The following is a 16028-nucleotide window of genomic DNA, read 5'->3' as shown; positions in this document are numbered from 1 at the left end:
AGCATACTGATTTTATCTGGTAGTCTAAACATTGCTAAGGATCTTGGCAGTTTTAGCCTACAGCTCAAAATCAGCTCAAAAGAGGAACAGTTTTTAAAGTTGCAACACTATACACTAAAACTTACTTGTGTTGTATATAGGCTGCACTGCAGGGGCTGGCAGAAAAAAACATACATCAGGATCTACTAGTAGATTCCTGGGTGATTTGCTGTAGATTGACAAGAATTATGGGCATTTCCAGACTGCAGTGTTTTGGGGGAGAGAATGCTCCAACATGCCATTGATGCAATAATAGTGCATGAGTGCTAGATTTATACTGAATCAAGCACACTTCATTCCACTTCAGTAGTTGTTCTGTGATGCTTCCCCAATGTTATTACATTATTGTTGTATGGAAGGGCAATCTTGCACTCTAGTGCAACAAAGGAGGGACCTGCCCCCCCCCTTTCGGAACATTTGTGGTGTAAAAATTTACAGGATTTTAGCAGGAAGCTATGGTACATGTATTGACTGGAAATTAAGCAGGGTGATCATCACACTCGGCTTGTCACCTCCCCAGAGTTAACAAGTTTTTTTTAAAAAATAAATAAATAACTTATTACCTGCCCTTTACCCTAAGGTCCCAGTTTGTGTTAAACCATTAAAAACAATATCAAAAACAATATAATGTTGACAAAGAATACCTACATGGATCCGAGTTGACCAGACAATGTGCATGTTCGTAGTTAACAACTCAGTTCTGTACAGAAGCAAGTCCTGTTGACTTCAATGGCTTAGTTCTAGGATTGCGGCCTAAGTGTTGCAGAGACCAAATCTTTCTGTCTGCCTCTGTTCATCCATGGCAGTCACAATGTTACAATTATTACATACTATCCAAGAGCCAAGCTGCTTATATGGTTTGACAGGAAACGTCAGGCGATAAGCGCCTTGCCTGCATTCCGAAACATGGTCTATTTTGTGTCAGTAAACGTCAGTGTAATTGAAATGGCAGTGATCAATGTCCATAGTTTTTACAACTCTTCTTTAAACACATAAGTGTTTCCTGTTCTTCCTCCTAATCATGCCCAGGAGATCTATAAGTGTTTCCTATTATTGCATCCCCCTCCCCTCACTTCCTTCTCTCATCTCAGTCCAAATTGTCTCAGCTGAAGTAAGCAGGCTATATTTATGTAAAGCTCTTGTGTGTTGGTTTATCTTCCTGCCCTTGTTCAAAGGCTTACACTGAAATGTATATATGGTACAGCAAAAACTGGCCTGTTGCTGGCTTGTTCTGCTCAGAGTTCCCCTCCCCCAGCTGCTTTTGCAGAAAAAAGATGCTGGGGCATTTTTGAGTGGGAAAAATCACTGGAAGGGAAAGGATTAAGCCCTCCCACATTCATTGTTTCAATTTGCAGCTTTCATGGGTACCTTCCATTTTTTTTAAAAAGGCTGGGCACATACTCCTTCAACCCCATCCCCTCAGAGCTCCCCCACCCCCACAGTTCACTCAAAATTCCCCTTCCTCACAGTTCACCCCAAAGCCCCCCCCCACCTATTCCCTCAACACTCATCCTAATCCCAAGATCCTGTTGCCACTCACAGAGAGGGAAATGAAGAGGAGAACATCTTTCTCCCCCTTGTCTTGCACCACCAACAGAAGGAATTTTTGATGGGGGAAAGGGAAGAAAGACTTTCTCTTCTGCAGAAGCCTCTTCTCTTAGAGCGGCTGCTGCAGCAGAATTTTGGGATTGGGGCGAGCCGTGAGAGGATGGGAGGGACAGGTTTAGGGCAAACTGTGGGTGGCAGCAACAAAGATGGGGTACATTGGGAAGGCCCGCTCACTCACTGCCCTGGACTGCCCATTCTTTTGCTTCCTGTGCTGTATCGTCTGCTTGTTTGGACCCTGGGCTTCCTTTGGCCTGTTGGGCGTGCATGGAAGTGGGCAGACAGGTGGCCGCAGGAGTGACAGGGAGAATGTGAAAATGCCTGTCTGCCTGTTCACTCTCACTCACTCTACACATTTGTGCCACACTGCGGTTTGTGAGGCATGACTTTTTTCTTACCAAATAGACATGTCTAGTTTGACTGTAATTGTGACCTTGGTATTTACATGCAGACAACCAATGAGTCTGGGGAAGGATAGTAATCTTCTGGGTGTAACTAAAATTTATATTTGTCAGAACATAGGAAAATGCCTTATACCACGTTGGTCCAGGTAGTTCAGTACATTGGCGTAGCGTGGGGGTGCAGGGGGGCCCCGGCCGCACCGGGCGCAACATCTGGGGGTTAGGGTTAGGGGCGCAAATCCACGGGTTAGGGGGTGCAAATCCATGGGTTAGGAGGCGCAAATTACTTGCCTTGCCCCGGGTGCTGACAACCCACGCTACGCCACTGGTTCAGTAGAGTGGTACCTGTACTTAAGTACTTAATTCGTTCCAGAGGTCTGTTCTTAACCTGAAACTGTTCTTAACCTGAATCACCACTTTAGCTAATGAGGCCTCCCGCTGCCGTCGCATGATTTCTGTTCTCATCCTGAGGTAAATTTCTTAACCTGAAGCACTATTTCTGGGTTAGCGGAGTCTGGAACCTGAAGCATATGTAACCTGAAGCGCATGTAACCTGAGGTACCACTGTACTGTCTACTATGCTGCCTGGTAGAGGTTGTTCAGCATTTCCAGACATTACAACAGGACATTACTAGTCCTACCTGACAATGTCAAGAATCAAAACCTGGGACCTTTTGGTTGCAAAGCAGATGCCTTGCCAATGAGCTCAACAACCCAAACCCAAAGTGGCATTTGTTTAACGCATGCATGCATGCTTCAGCCAGAAGGAGGCTGTCAGCAGCCACGTTTAATAGTCCAAGCTGGGCGGGGTTTTTTTGTTGTCAGGGAAGTTAGGTTGGATTAAATGGGAATGATCGGAGGAAAGATAAGAGCAACATGGCTGCATCTTCTATACAGTATAGATGAACAAAGCTCATAAAGAAAAGAGGTTTTGAAGGCTGTGAAAAATATTTGAATTCCAGTCCAACAGAAGGATCGTATGGCAAAAAGATAAGAGGCAACTAGGCAGAGTACCAGTCAAATATATTTTTTAAAAAATAAAACCCCTTTTTGCCTCATGTGTTGAGGCTAGAAACTGAAAAGATAAGCAAGACACTGACAAAATTCTGGCTGCCCTCTATATATCTTCAGTGAAGTTGTGCATTGCCCAATTTCATGTGGAGTGTATACATGTCAGCACTGATGCTGCTGCCGAAGGAAATGGTAGGCATTCATTCTTTTCAGTTGGATTGAAGCAGATAACAATCCCTGCTCTCTGTAACGTGATAACCATGAAGGATTATTTGGTGCTGCTTAGATGGGAACAGTACTATCTAAAGCATGAGGTAAGTGCTCATTCATATGAGCATTTATGCTCTGCTGCTCAGCTGGAAAGCATCCATATTAAGCAAACAATCTATAAAGTCCAACACAAAGGGGGAAAGGGATAGGATGGAAATATAAAAACAAATGAAGCCAGGCTCCTGTGTGTGTGTGTGTTTGTGTGTGTGTGTGTGTGTGTGTGTCCAAGCTGTGTAGCTGTCATCTTACACCTTGTAAGATGTTGGGGTCCCCCCTACCTTGAGCATTTCACTGAGCCCACTTCAAGGCAGGCTGCTGAAATTTCTCCAGCAGCAATACATTCCATGGAAAATCAGAGATGTCAGCAAGAATCTAGTTTGCCAGATTTTAAAGGCACCCCAAATTTATTTATCCATATGCTGTTGTTGATCAATTTGAAGTTTGCTTTCTAAAAATATTTTGCCTCATATTATTATCTTCTGCGATCTTGTCCACCAATAACATTTGTTATGTCAGCTTTGATCAGCAGCATGCAAAGCGGAAAATGGTCCTGGACACAACTTGCAAATGCTTCTGCCTCTTATTTTGATCACCTGATATAGGGTGTCCCGTCCTGCTTCACACCTCTGATGATACAACAAAGTCTATAGTTCTTGGTATTGTGCCATTTAATACAGAAGAGCCTGCCAAAGCATGACTTATGCTCAAACCTTCTGACAGAACGGCCCTGTTTTTTGAACTCAGATATTTCTGCAACTAAACAAACAAATTGTCTTTCCTATGGAGAGGCTGACTTTTACTGTACTTTGGAACTGCAGCTGAAAATGGCCATGAATTGGGCTACTTGGCTTCAAATATTTATTTCCCATAGAAGTGGGTTAGGCTTCCCTACCTATTCAACCCATAAATAACTGGGGACAATCACCTTGCTGATTACCAAAGATTACCAGGGATTTATTTCGGAATCTAAATTGAGGCTGTTTAAAAATCTCCAGGCCCTGGTCTGCAGCAACCACACCATCACCTTCCATTATTAGACCTCAGACTTGCCATGCCTCAAATCTTGCAGAGGTCGTGACAGGTTTGTGGCTTGAATGTTGCTGTGGCATGTGCAGTACGTCAAGAACAGTTTGGCTTCATCATGGCGAAGACAACTCCAAGATGCTCAGTTGCCTGAGATTTGCAGTGCAAAGGGTACCGCAAGGTCTGAAGTCTTCAGGATGTTTAGACATTGAACAAGTGAGCCTGGGCATTTGGAAATGGAATATTATCAGACACATGGCAAAACCAGTGATTTGTTTCTAAAATACAAGGAGCTGGATGTAAGCTACCCATTATCGTTTCTTGACTGAGAGCTGTCCTATAATCATGTGGTATGAAGGGATGGAGAAGAAATTCATTTCAGCTCACATTTAAAGGCAAACTTACTGAATTTGGGCCTCCCCAAAAAAATATGTGAACTGAAACACAGCCATTTTTTGAAGTGTGAACTTTTCCGAACTTTGTAATGCAGTTCTCCAGGCAAGTAATGTGTACAAAAATGCATCTGCTAAGGTAAAAATGTACTTATATCTATGTATCTACGCACCCACAGACACATGCACATGTGTGCACACACACCTTATATTAGGAAACATTGCATTCAGACATGGGTATATTAGGAAAAATGAGGAGTTTCTTCACACCAATTGATATGGAAATATGGAAAACTGAATTTCAGGTCGGAAAAATGAGAAATGGAGAAAAACTGAAATTGATATTCCCCCCCCCCCATCCCTAGTGGAGCAACTGATGAATGCAACTAGCACATATTTAGAGCCACGTATTTATTATTAGTTGATTCCTGATGTTGCATGTAAAAAAAAAAAAAAAAGACCCACAAGACCACATAAATAGGGGAAATATCATTTTCTATGGGTCCTTTGCTTTTCTATGAAGAGCCTTGGAAAACTGGATTTCCCAGGCCTCCTTGCAACTGTTGCAGAATTCCAGGAGGAATTCTAGGAGAATAGGCCAAAGAAAACAATGGCGAGAGGGAGGAACAGCATTGAAAGAGAGGTAGGGAGGAAAGCAATGGGGCAGCAGATCTTGCTGCCCTTAATTTATTTCCAGGTAAGTTTGGGCAAGGAGAGTGTTAGTTAGTGGTGCTGGTGGCAGTGGCAAGTGAATCCAATATGAGGTAATGCAGAATACTGTAGTCTGGCTTTATCTTTTATTGGGGTGAGACATTTCACACAATGTGGGTGTGTTTGCATTGTATTTTGAGCATCTCCAATTTGAACATGGCCTCCACCACTATCTTATGGTGCAACTTGGTTTAAAATGTTTTCAGAGCCTTTTAAGGAAAATGGACAGGTGACACTCATTGTTTGGAAAGTAGATGGTTATGGTAGAGTTTGAGAACAATCTGTGCTACGGACTGATGATGAGTAAACACATTAGCTTAATGGAATTATTTTCATACTGTATGCTATATATGTAAGAATTAACAGATTTCTTAATAGAAAAAAGCGTTTGGGTGGTTACAGCACTGGCTGCAAGAGGGAGGCAGATGGTTAGCATAATCCTTGCTGCTCAAAACAATTAAGTTTAACAAAGATCCCAGTTAATTAGCAATACTTCCAATGTAATACTGCTGGATCAAGCAGGGCGGGGGGGGGGGGATAAGGAAGCAAGAGCAACAACAAAATCCTCCAAAAATGAAGCTTATGCAGGCAGTACTTAGCACAATCCAAACCCAACATCCATCGGGATGTGTGAGTTTGGAATAGGGAAGTCTTGGACTGTCCCAGCTGAGCTAAAGTTATGCCAGCATAACTCCAACATCCTGGCTCAGCCAGTGATATCCTTCATCCGAACACATCTGGAGCTTAGTTGACTCATCTAGGGCTTAGCTGGCATAACTGAAGCTTGGTGGCATGGGGGTATGGTGGGGGCAGGATGGGAGCAAGGAGAAGCTTACGCCATTTCTAACCACCTTTCAGATTGGTCACATGACCTAGTAACCCAGAAAAATCTACACTGGCGAAAAGGGTGGGGTAAGTGAAAGACTATTTTCAAGGCTTGTTTCCCATCTGCCGACTCAGCTGGCAATAGCCCCATGCCCAAATGGAATCTGGAATAGGGGTAAATTACACTGGCTTAATTTAAGATGGAATAAATTCAGCTGGCTTCCTGTACTTAGAGTTGCTGAGTTAGCATCCCTTTTATTGCACCAGGCAATTTGTCATCCTTTTTTTTTTTTTGCTCAGATTCATCTTGGAAAGTTACTCTGTTGATGGCCATTCAGTGAACCACACAGGAGTTCAATGGGGGGAATTAAAAAACAACAACAACAATCACAAACAGACAAAAAAAAAATCCAATTTAATTCAGAAATTATGTGAATATGCTAAGCTGGGGCATTTGTGCTCATGAGAGAATGTGGCAGGGCCGCCCCAAGTACTGCAATCCCTTTAACTATCACACACACCTCTGCAAGTATTTATTTAAAAAATGGAGACCTATATGCATGTCACATATAGTTTGACCTTCAGGCAGCTTCCTTATTCTGTCTCATGGGCTGGCTCCAGAATTGCATATGAACTGCATGAGAGCCAAAAGCCGAGTAACATGTTCTATTTGCCTTGAGGATGCCACGGAAAATTGTATTCTTATAGCATGCTTCCATGTTCCTTGTCATAATATTTAACATCTACCATTGTGTGAGTTGTCTACATCAGAGAAAGCATTCTTGATACTGTTTCACAGCAATGATAGCATAAAAAGGCTTTGTCAGGTGCAGGGATTGTATCTAAATTAGGTTGTTACTTAGAATAAATGTGATATGAAACCTTGCTCAAAATGGAGGATAGATTTTGAGAATGGAAGTTGGGTGAAGTCAAGCCTTGAAAGGTTTGTGCTCAGAAACAAACTTTCAAGCCACCTTGGCCTAAGGTCAGGATGTGGTTTAGGTGTAACTCTATGTAAGGCATAGAGTGGAGGCAAGATGTGAGCCAACCAAGGATGCGGTTATGAACTGATGAGAGTCTGACGTCAGCAAGCTAATGTCAAGGCCTTCTGACCTTCTGAATTGCCTGTTATCTTGATGTTCCCAAATACAGCTGGATTGGTTCTCAGAAATGAGACTAATTTGGTTTATTTTTGGCAGTTATTGTACTTTAACATTCTAGATTTGTGGTTTTGCCCTCTAGGAAGGGCAGTCGGGCCCATATTCAATTAGCTTCACTTGAACCTGCGTTGGTGACTCCTCCTCAGCTGAGAACGGGAGGGGGAAACCACTGTTGTATTTGATAATGTATGAACAGATTTGACCAAGTTAATAGAATATTTCCTGAAACTTTAGCGTAAAATGAAAACCATTTCTTATTTTTAACTGAGTTCCGTAATTTCTGTTTGCTAAGTGGATAATATCTCTCCAAGAACACACTCAACCAAACCCTCAATCTTAGAAGGTTTATTTAGAACTGCAACTATTTATATTATCTTTTAAATGCTAAGCTTGATTTTATCTTGTCAATTATTTCTGTTTCTTGAGGTATTTAACACTCACTTTTTATTTGTAGTGAGAACATTATTTGCTGTATTGGTCCGTTCCTTTGCATGTGTAAGCTTCATTCTTCTTGCATATTATTCCTTGATTTTTCATCCTTGAAAATGTACGGACCATTGAAAAGTGTTTGAAGTAGTGTGGGGACCTCCTATTCTGTGAGTGGCACCCATGTGGGTGGAGGGACATTGAAGGACAAACAAGATGGCACATTTATTATATTAATACAATTAACATGTCTGGTTTTGTTATATAAATAGCAGCAGCAAGGAGGCCTGAGTAACATAAGTCTTGCTCATTCCCTCCCCATCTCATTCCCCACCCCTCACAAAATCACCTTTAGAAATTTACTATTTGCATTTCAGAGGAAGCCTTCATTGATTCCAAGACCAAAAATTAATTCTGAAACTTTTTTTTTTTTAGGAGGAGGAGGATGGTGCAGACTAACTTATGAAAAATAAGACACAATTAAAATTGGGCAAATTTGCTAAAAATTACATGATTCACATGGATTGAAGAGTTTGGATTTCCTTGGGCAGATTTTGGATTGTCTGGGTGTAAACCCCGCCCCCGCCAACTGCATTGATTGATGAGAATCATTGAAGAACAATTGAGTGAACACATCCTCTCACATACTGTATATTCAGCTTTGAAATTGCCAAAGCAGTGGTTTGTATCCACTCAACAGAAGCTCTGCTTCCCATGTACACCTTCCTACTGCAGACCCTGAACATCATCTCTGGAGTGTTGGGGTGATCCTCTGGAACAGAGTTGCATGCTGTGCAAACAACGGCAGGATGGAAAGGGAACAATTGAAAAGTAAGGGCACCCTCCTCTTCTTGAGTGAGTGGAAGTGTCTTCTACAAGAGCACCCAAGGCATCATATGTGGTTTTGTTTTTTAAGGACTATACAGTCGTGGCAACTTTTTCAATCCTCCTGGTAATTATTGAAATGTTATCAGCACATTCCATGCTCTCACTATTTACATTTTAAGCAAAGAGATCTGGCAACTAGACCCAAAGCAAACCTAACTTTGTGCCTGACACCTATCATTTCCTTGGAAATAACTTTTATTGATTTCAAAAGGAAAATTACTTCCATATCAGGTTTTTGTTTTTGTTGTTGTTCAAATACTCATCTGTATTGAACGAAAGTCAAGAATCCAGTGATATAATGCATGAATGTTCACATGGCTTCTGGAAGGGAAATCTGATTGCCTCAAACTGATGTTTCATATAAATAATTTCTCTGGGAAAAGTTGAGTTGCGGAAAAGTCAACAGTAAATCAGTTTGATTTCCATGGGTCCTGATTTTGTGCCTTACATGGAGGAGGGGGTCTCTTCACATTACTACCAAGTAATGCGCTAGCCATGAGAAGAAGCAGTCCAAATCCACAAAGGCTGGGTTCTGAGCCTAAATGAACTCTTATTCTCTCTTCAATGATAAACACTCACTCCAAGCATATCTCATTGGCCTAAACAAGAAAACATCTGTTTGGACTCATGGGCTGCTAGTGGGCCAATTTATGCATCAGAGGGGCTAAGCTAGAATGCGCACCAGCCCTCTCCTTGTTTTTAAGCAACCAAACATTACCCTTGCAGACATTAGGATGCACCATGGAGAGTAGCTGCCATGAGAACAAATGAACTGAGCACACAGTCATAAACAAATGTTAACTCCAAGCTATGTGGGGCCAAAGCAAATGTTCTTTTAAGAGTGTGACGGCAGTCAAAAATTGTTTATGTGTGGTTGGGGTGTCACATCTCTGCAAAATGGTTCAAATGCCTCTTCTCCTGCAGGTCTGTTGGATCACTTGGGAAGTCTCCATGCCAACAACATGAATAGGATTTGTTTCCTCCTCAGCTAAAGCATGAGAATTTTATTCACCATTTCATCTCTCCTGTGTACACAGATTAATAAATCTGCCTCTTATACATCAAACTATTGACTACATGTGGCATGTAACACAATGGAATACAGAGTGATTTTATTTACATTCTAAAGGAAGAATCTTTCTAAATGTGTAAATGATTTGCATGACATGTTAATAATGAACAACTGAAATATTCAGTTACTTCCCCCCTCTAAATATTCAGTTACTCCCCCCCTCTAAAAAGCATCTTGTTTGTCACACCCAAGTCTTGTAACCCTATTGATGATCCCTTGACATGCTATCTGAGGGAGGGGGAGCTAGGAGTGGGTCGCCTTGTTTTGATTTTACAGTGGTACTTAGGGTTACAGACACTTCAGTTTACAGACGCTTCAGGTTACAGACTCCGCTAACCCAGAAATAGTACCTTGGGTTAAGAACTTTGCTTAGGGATGACAACAGAAATAGTGCAGTGGTGTTGTGGTGGCAGCAGGAGGCCCCATTAGCTAAAGTGGTGCTTCAGGTTAAGAACAGTTTCAGGTTAAGAATGGACATCCAGAACGAATTACATTCTTAACCCGAGGTACCACTGTACTGTTGGTCTTTAATTACCAGGTTACAGCCTAATCTAAGGTGGCTCACAGCAGCCACAGTAATGGCCGCACAGTAAGAAGGGCCACGACTCAGTGAGAGAGCATCTGCTTTGCCTGCAGAAGGTCTCAGGTTCCATCTCCAACATGGCCTTCTGCATGCATGTGCTCTGGGGTGCCGTTTTCATAAGGGAACATTGCACAGTTTAGCCTCAAATGTTAACTTTTACATCTCTTGTGTCTATAGCACAACATTGCTAAGCATTTTAGAAGTGACCTTATGAGGATGACCTGACACAGTTACTGAAACATTCAGAGAACAAGCACAGCTTTATTATGTCTTCTTCTCGGAATTCATTTCCCGCCTTCAAAATCCAGTGGGCTTTTCCATCGCTGCTGGGGAATCTCTTCCTTACTCTTTCTAGGCAGGATGTTTCAAAAATAAATATCAGTGTTTGTTTTTAAATAATTGGTGAGATAAGTGTACTTTTATTGATCCCTCGGGGGCGCTGAATCATATGTTCTGAATGGGTCTGCCAGACAACAAGACAGATATTCCTCCCTATTCTTTCTCTTCTTAACTGCTTTTTATTCTGATTATAAACTAGGACAGGAGGGGCCCAAGGAACGAGAAGTTAAATGGTCTTGTGGTTGTTGTGGCGAGGACTGCCAGAATGGATGCTTTTCAAACACAAGTCAAATGATCATGAGCAGAAGCAAGCAAGCGATGCCTTTTAGTTTCAGGAATGAGGGAATTTTGTAGGCGGTTGCTTATCAGGGTGACATTTTAAAACAGATCTTTCTGTCATTGTTTCAAATCATAGGTAGAAGAGTGTTGCATACATTATTTAAAGGTAAAGGTAAAGGTACCCCTGACCATCAGGTCCAATCATGACCGACTATAGGGTTGCGCGCTCATCTCGCTCAAGAGGCCGGGAGCCGGCGCTTGTCTGCAGACAGCTTCCGGGTCATGTGGCCAGCATGACTAAGCCGCTTCTGGCGAACCAGTGCAGCCGACGGAAATGCTGTTTACCTTCCCGCCGGAGAGCGGTCCCTATTTATCTACTTGCACTTTGATGGGCTTTCAAACTGCTAGGTTGGCAGGAGCTGGGACCGAGCAATGGGAGCTCACCCCGTCGCAGGGATTCGAACCGCCGACCTTCTGATCAGCAAGTCCTAGGCTCTGTGGTTTAACCCACAGCGCCACCCGCGTCCCTTCTGTTTGCTGCCCTCTAAAAGGGGGTTACTTTCCATGCGAGTACCAAAGTTTGTATAATCTACATATTTGATATGTGCTAAAGACAGTTCATTAATTTCCGTGGGTCTGCTCTGCTCCGCGAACAGTTCTATTAGTGAAAGGAAAGTTACTTTTAAGAAAGGGGGGGTCATAAAGTGTATTTCCACAAGTGCCTGTCTCCTTCCACAAATGGGAGTTCCTGTCAACCAGCCTTGGGAGGGCCTTCTCGGCAGTGGCATCCTCCTTGTCGAACACCCTCCCATCAGATGGCAAGGAGATACACAACTTATAGAACACATCTGAAGGCAGCCCTATATTGGGGTTTTTTAAAATGTTTGGTGTTTTACAATGTTTTTATATGCACCGTAAGCCACCCAGAGTGGCAGGGGTATTATTATTATTATTATTATTATTATTATTATTATTATTATTATTATTATTATATTTTCTGGAAACCACTGCCATTTGGTTCCTCCTTTCCTCATGCTTTCCCCATGCTGGTTGGCTGTTATAATAATTTTTCAGCATTAAAAATTGGTGCCTGAGTTTTCCTTCTTCCCAATTACCTCTTTTAGCTTAGCATGAGGTCAGAGACTTGGTTGTTACTGATCTTGTGTACCCGATTCTAACAGCCCTTTTGACTGAAGGGCAGGGTAAATATCCATAATGAACAAACAATGGTGGCATATGCAGTGGTCTGTTGCAATCATAACACTGATTCTTGGATTCTCTCATTCCTTTCCCAACTTCTTCCTGGCATGGTTCAGAGTGACATCATGGTAAATCGTGGTTTCGTGTCATGGGAATCAACTTGCCTGACCTCCAGGCTCACGTTCTCTTGTTGCACCCACACTTTCATTGCACAAGGAGAAGACTGAAAGCTTCTGCTTTCACTTTAGAAATAACCACAGTTCCATGTGTTGTCTGAAGTCAGCAGACTATTTATGGTGTTAGTTAAGACAAACCAGGATCAAACTTTTGATTCATAGCCTGGTTTGTTAGCACCCAATGGATTGTGCCCTTGACATATCAACTCTTGCTTTGGGATTTATAACCTTCCTCTTTAGATGTTTTACCCCCCACCACTATATAAAAACATTCACAATAAATATTTTAGGATTGATTGTATTGCTTTAAGATGATGAATCTCCACTTTGGACCTACAGAAAATGGAAAATTTGGTAATAATACTGTATATTAGAAGATTGATGGTAGATTTCAGCTGCCAATCCTTCCTTTTCTTTAAGCAGTTTTGAAAATGTTCCTTTATTGAAGTCTTGAAGCAATTAACATTGCTATAATATTCCCAATGCTTTTTTATTATTTTAAAAAGCCATCTTGTAGAACAAAAAAACAAGAATCAGAAGTCATTTCCTATGGAAAAAACAGAGGGGAACTTTGCAGCTTAGAAGTATTTAATAGCTATGGCTGCATTCAACATGTAGTGTTATGTAGCATATTACGGTATTCTACCATACCATTCCAGAGACTTCTGGGCTGGGTCAGCCTGACCATGAGGCGAGGTGACACAATTGCCCCAGGCAGCATGAGGTGAGGTGGCACACTTGCCCCAGGCAGCCTCCAAGGAGCTCACCACCATAGCAAGCAACTTCTCTGCACCTGCCTTCCTCCTCCTCTGTGCCCAACCAATGCCACCTGACCCCACCTACTACTCTCCAACCTCATTTCACTGTCCCACACTGTGGAGGAAATAGTGACGGTGGTAGGAGTTACAGAGGAAGAGCTGGGGAGGGGGGGCAGCAGTTTCTGTTTTGTCTAAGGTAGCAAAATGTCCTGGGCCGGCCCTGGCTCTGGGCACTGCCTGCACTCAGAAGAACTCTGAGGTGACTTTTTAATACTTACAGATGAGTCTAGGCTGAATGTGCTCACAATGAAGTCTGTCTAGATACTAATAAAATGCTGACAGATTTATCATCGCATGAGCTTTCATAGATCGCACACCACTTCATGCATCCGGAAAAATGTATACCATAGTACATTTGCTGATTCCTAAGGTGTCACAAGTGTCTTTGGGTGAGATTCACCCAATGGCACCCATCAGTTTCCACTGTGCACAGACTTTCACTTGTATGCCCCTGTGCCCCCACCAAATTGGCTCTGGCGGTCAGAAGAACCCTCAGAACAGCACACTTGACAAGCTTAAATGCTTGCTCAGAAAGAATGTTCATCATAGGGCGACATTGAATTCCACCCATTGTTTCCTTTCCAGTAGACTAACATGGCTATCCCTGAGGAAATAACTCTGGATAGTATCAGTCACACACTTCTGTATTTTCAGGTAAGAAATTCCTAGGAAGTCCCAGCCAGAATTTAGCTGATGCATGCCTCTACCTATTAGGTAGGTAGGGGTTCTGCAACCAGTTGCTGGGAATCACAAGTGGGGAGAGTGCTGGTGAATTCGAGTTTGGCTTGCTGCCTTGCTATAGCAGCTATTTGCTCACTGGGAGAACAGGATGCTGGACCAGAAGGACCCTTGGCCTGATCCAGCAGGGACTATTCTTATGTTCTTAATCTTCTACTGCATACCTTGTATGGCTAGTTGTTGTTGTTTTTTTAAAGATCAAGTGTCATGTGATTCAAAGATGTGGCAATGCATTATAGGTGGAATGAGTTAGGAGAACAGGGGCAAACCAGTAATTGTTAAATATGAGTGAGTGTTAGTCATTAAAAACACGTTATATATGCATGTCTGCATGGCCTTGAATAACATTTATCATTGGATTAAGATTGATCAAGCTCAAGGCCTCAGGAGGAACAACATGGCCAAGTTGGCCAAACAACGTGATTCTTTCTAGCATGACATCACCTGGCCCATGAAGACGAGTGATGCTGGTGTGGGAAGTGACTGAGACATATAGTTGATGGGTATGGTTGTTCCTTAGAGATGCTGGAGGAATTATGTGGGACTGGACCATGAGGAAGTATCACCAACACTGCTCAAGGGCGTTTAATGCACAAAACAGCATAGCAAAACATAGCCAATAATTCCATTGATGCTGCAAGCACTGCATTAACATGCCACCTGTTCACTTTCAGCCGTCAGTCTTCTTTGAGCAATTTATGTCTTTAGTCCCACTCATGCAGGCTTATTTTGGACAAAGCTTTCTTTCAGTTAGTGACTGCACTGATCTATTCAGAAGCAGCAGACTTACTTTAGAAATCCAGGTTCATAGTATTCATTCCACTTCCCCAATAAATCACTTGCAAAAAGTAATTAGCTTAGCTGTTAGCAATTTAATACTCCAGGCAATGTACCGTGCGCCTAGTATAAAACTCCCTTGCTCTTGATGAAATAGTGCAATCACTGCCTTTCTTTGATTACAAACCGATGCATGCTTTGGAGCAAGGTATATTAACTCCATGGGGCTGACTTCCGAGTAGGCATGTATAGTACTGCTACATTTAACTACAGATTCTGTTGGGAATTAGCTTTTTTCAACTAAAAATGACTCTCTGTTCCTTGCTTTAGTCTGTCTCATCTCATCTGTCTTTCAGCTGCTAAGTCTTTCCCCATCACCACTGGTTTATAATGCTTATATCTGAGCCCATGATTAATTGCTAACATCTCTTATTCACTTGGAATGTGATCTTCCAAGCATTACAACTGAACAATCCCTAGTTTCTTTAGGTGGAGTTTCCACGGGGACAGTTCTCAGTCAATTAAGATATTTGCTGACCAGCAGTTTGCCTTACTAGTTCTTGATGTTCAAAGTTGCCCTGAGAAGGTAACATAAGAGCACTGTTGGAGCAGAACGAAAGTCCACCTAGACTAGTATTTTGTCATAGTGACTAACAAGATAGCCATAGGAAGCCCACATGAATCCAGTAGCAGCCTTCCACTACAATCCCAGTTAAGTGGTATTCAGAAGTATTCTTCCTCTGATGCTGGAGATAGCATATGGCTATCATTCCTAGCAGCCAATAAAACTATCCAAGATGGCATCTGTCACTATAGCTTATGGTAGTAGAGTAACTCTGAATTGTACAAAGTACGGTACTTCCTTTTTCACTATCTTCTTTTTCATTGGGTGATGACTCGTTTTAGTATTAGCACAGGAAAAAAACACCTACCCAATGCTTTCATACACTTATATCCTGCCCCCTTGCTCACTTTTCCTAAGCTACCCCCACAAATTTTCTTCAGGTAAGGAAGTGGGAGGGTAAAATAGCATGATTGGGTTGAGGGCATCCTTTAGGCATCAGCTGGTGCTTAGGCCTAGTGGACCTGGGTAGGGGTGTTCCTGAGGGCCAGGCATGCACACTGCAGGGGAGTGCTTGACAGCGCCCCCTGGGTGTGCTGGCTGGGGTCATTCTCAAATATTATCTAGCAATGATGGAGTCATTTCCTCCTTATCTTTACTCAGGGAGCTGCATACCCAGATGTCTGTAGGACAGTTTTTCCCTACCAGAATCCTCACTTGCCCATACTTCTTG

Source organism: Podarcis gaigeae, assembly GCF_964106915.1.
Source record: "Podarcis gaigeae genome assembly, chromosome: 3".
Classification (NCBI taxonomy): domain Eukaryota; kingdom Metazoa; phylum Chordata; class Lepidosauria; order Squamata; family Lacertidae; genus Podarcis; species Podarcis gaigeae.
This window is presented reverse-complemented; position numbering follows the sequence as displayed.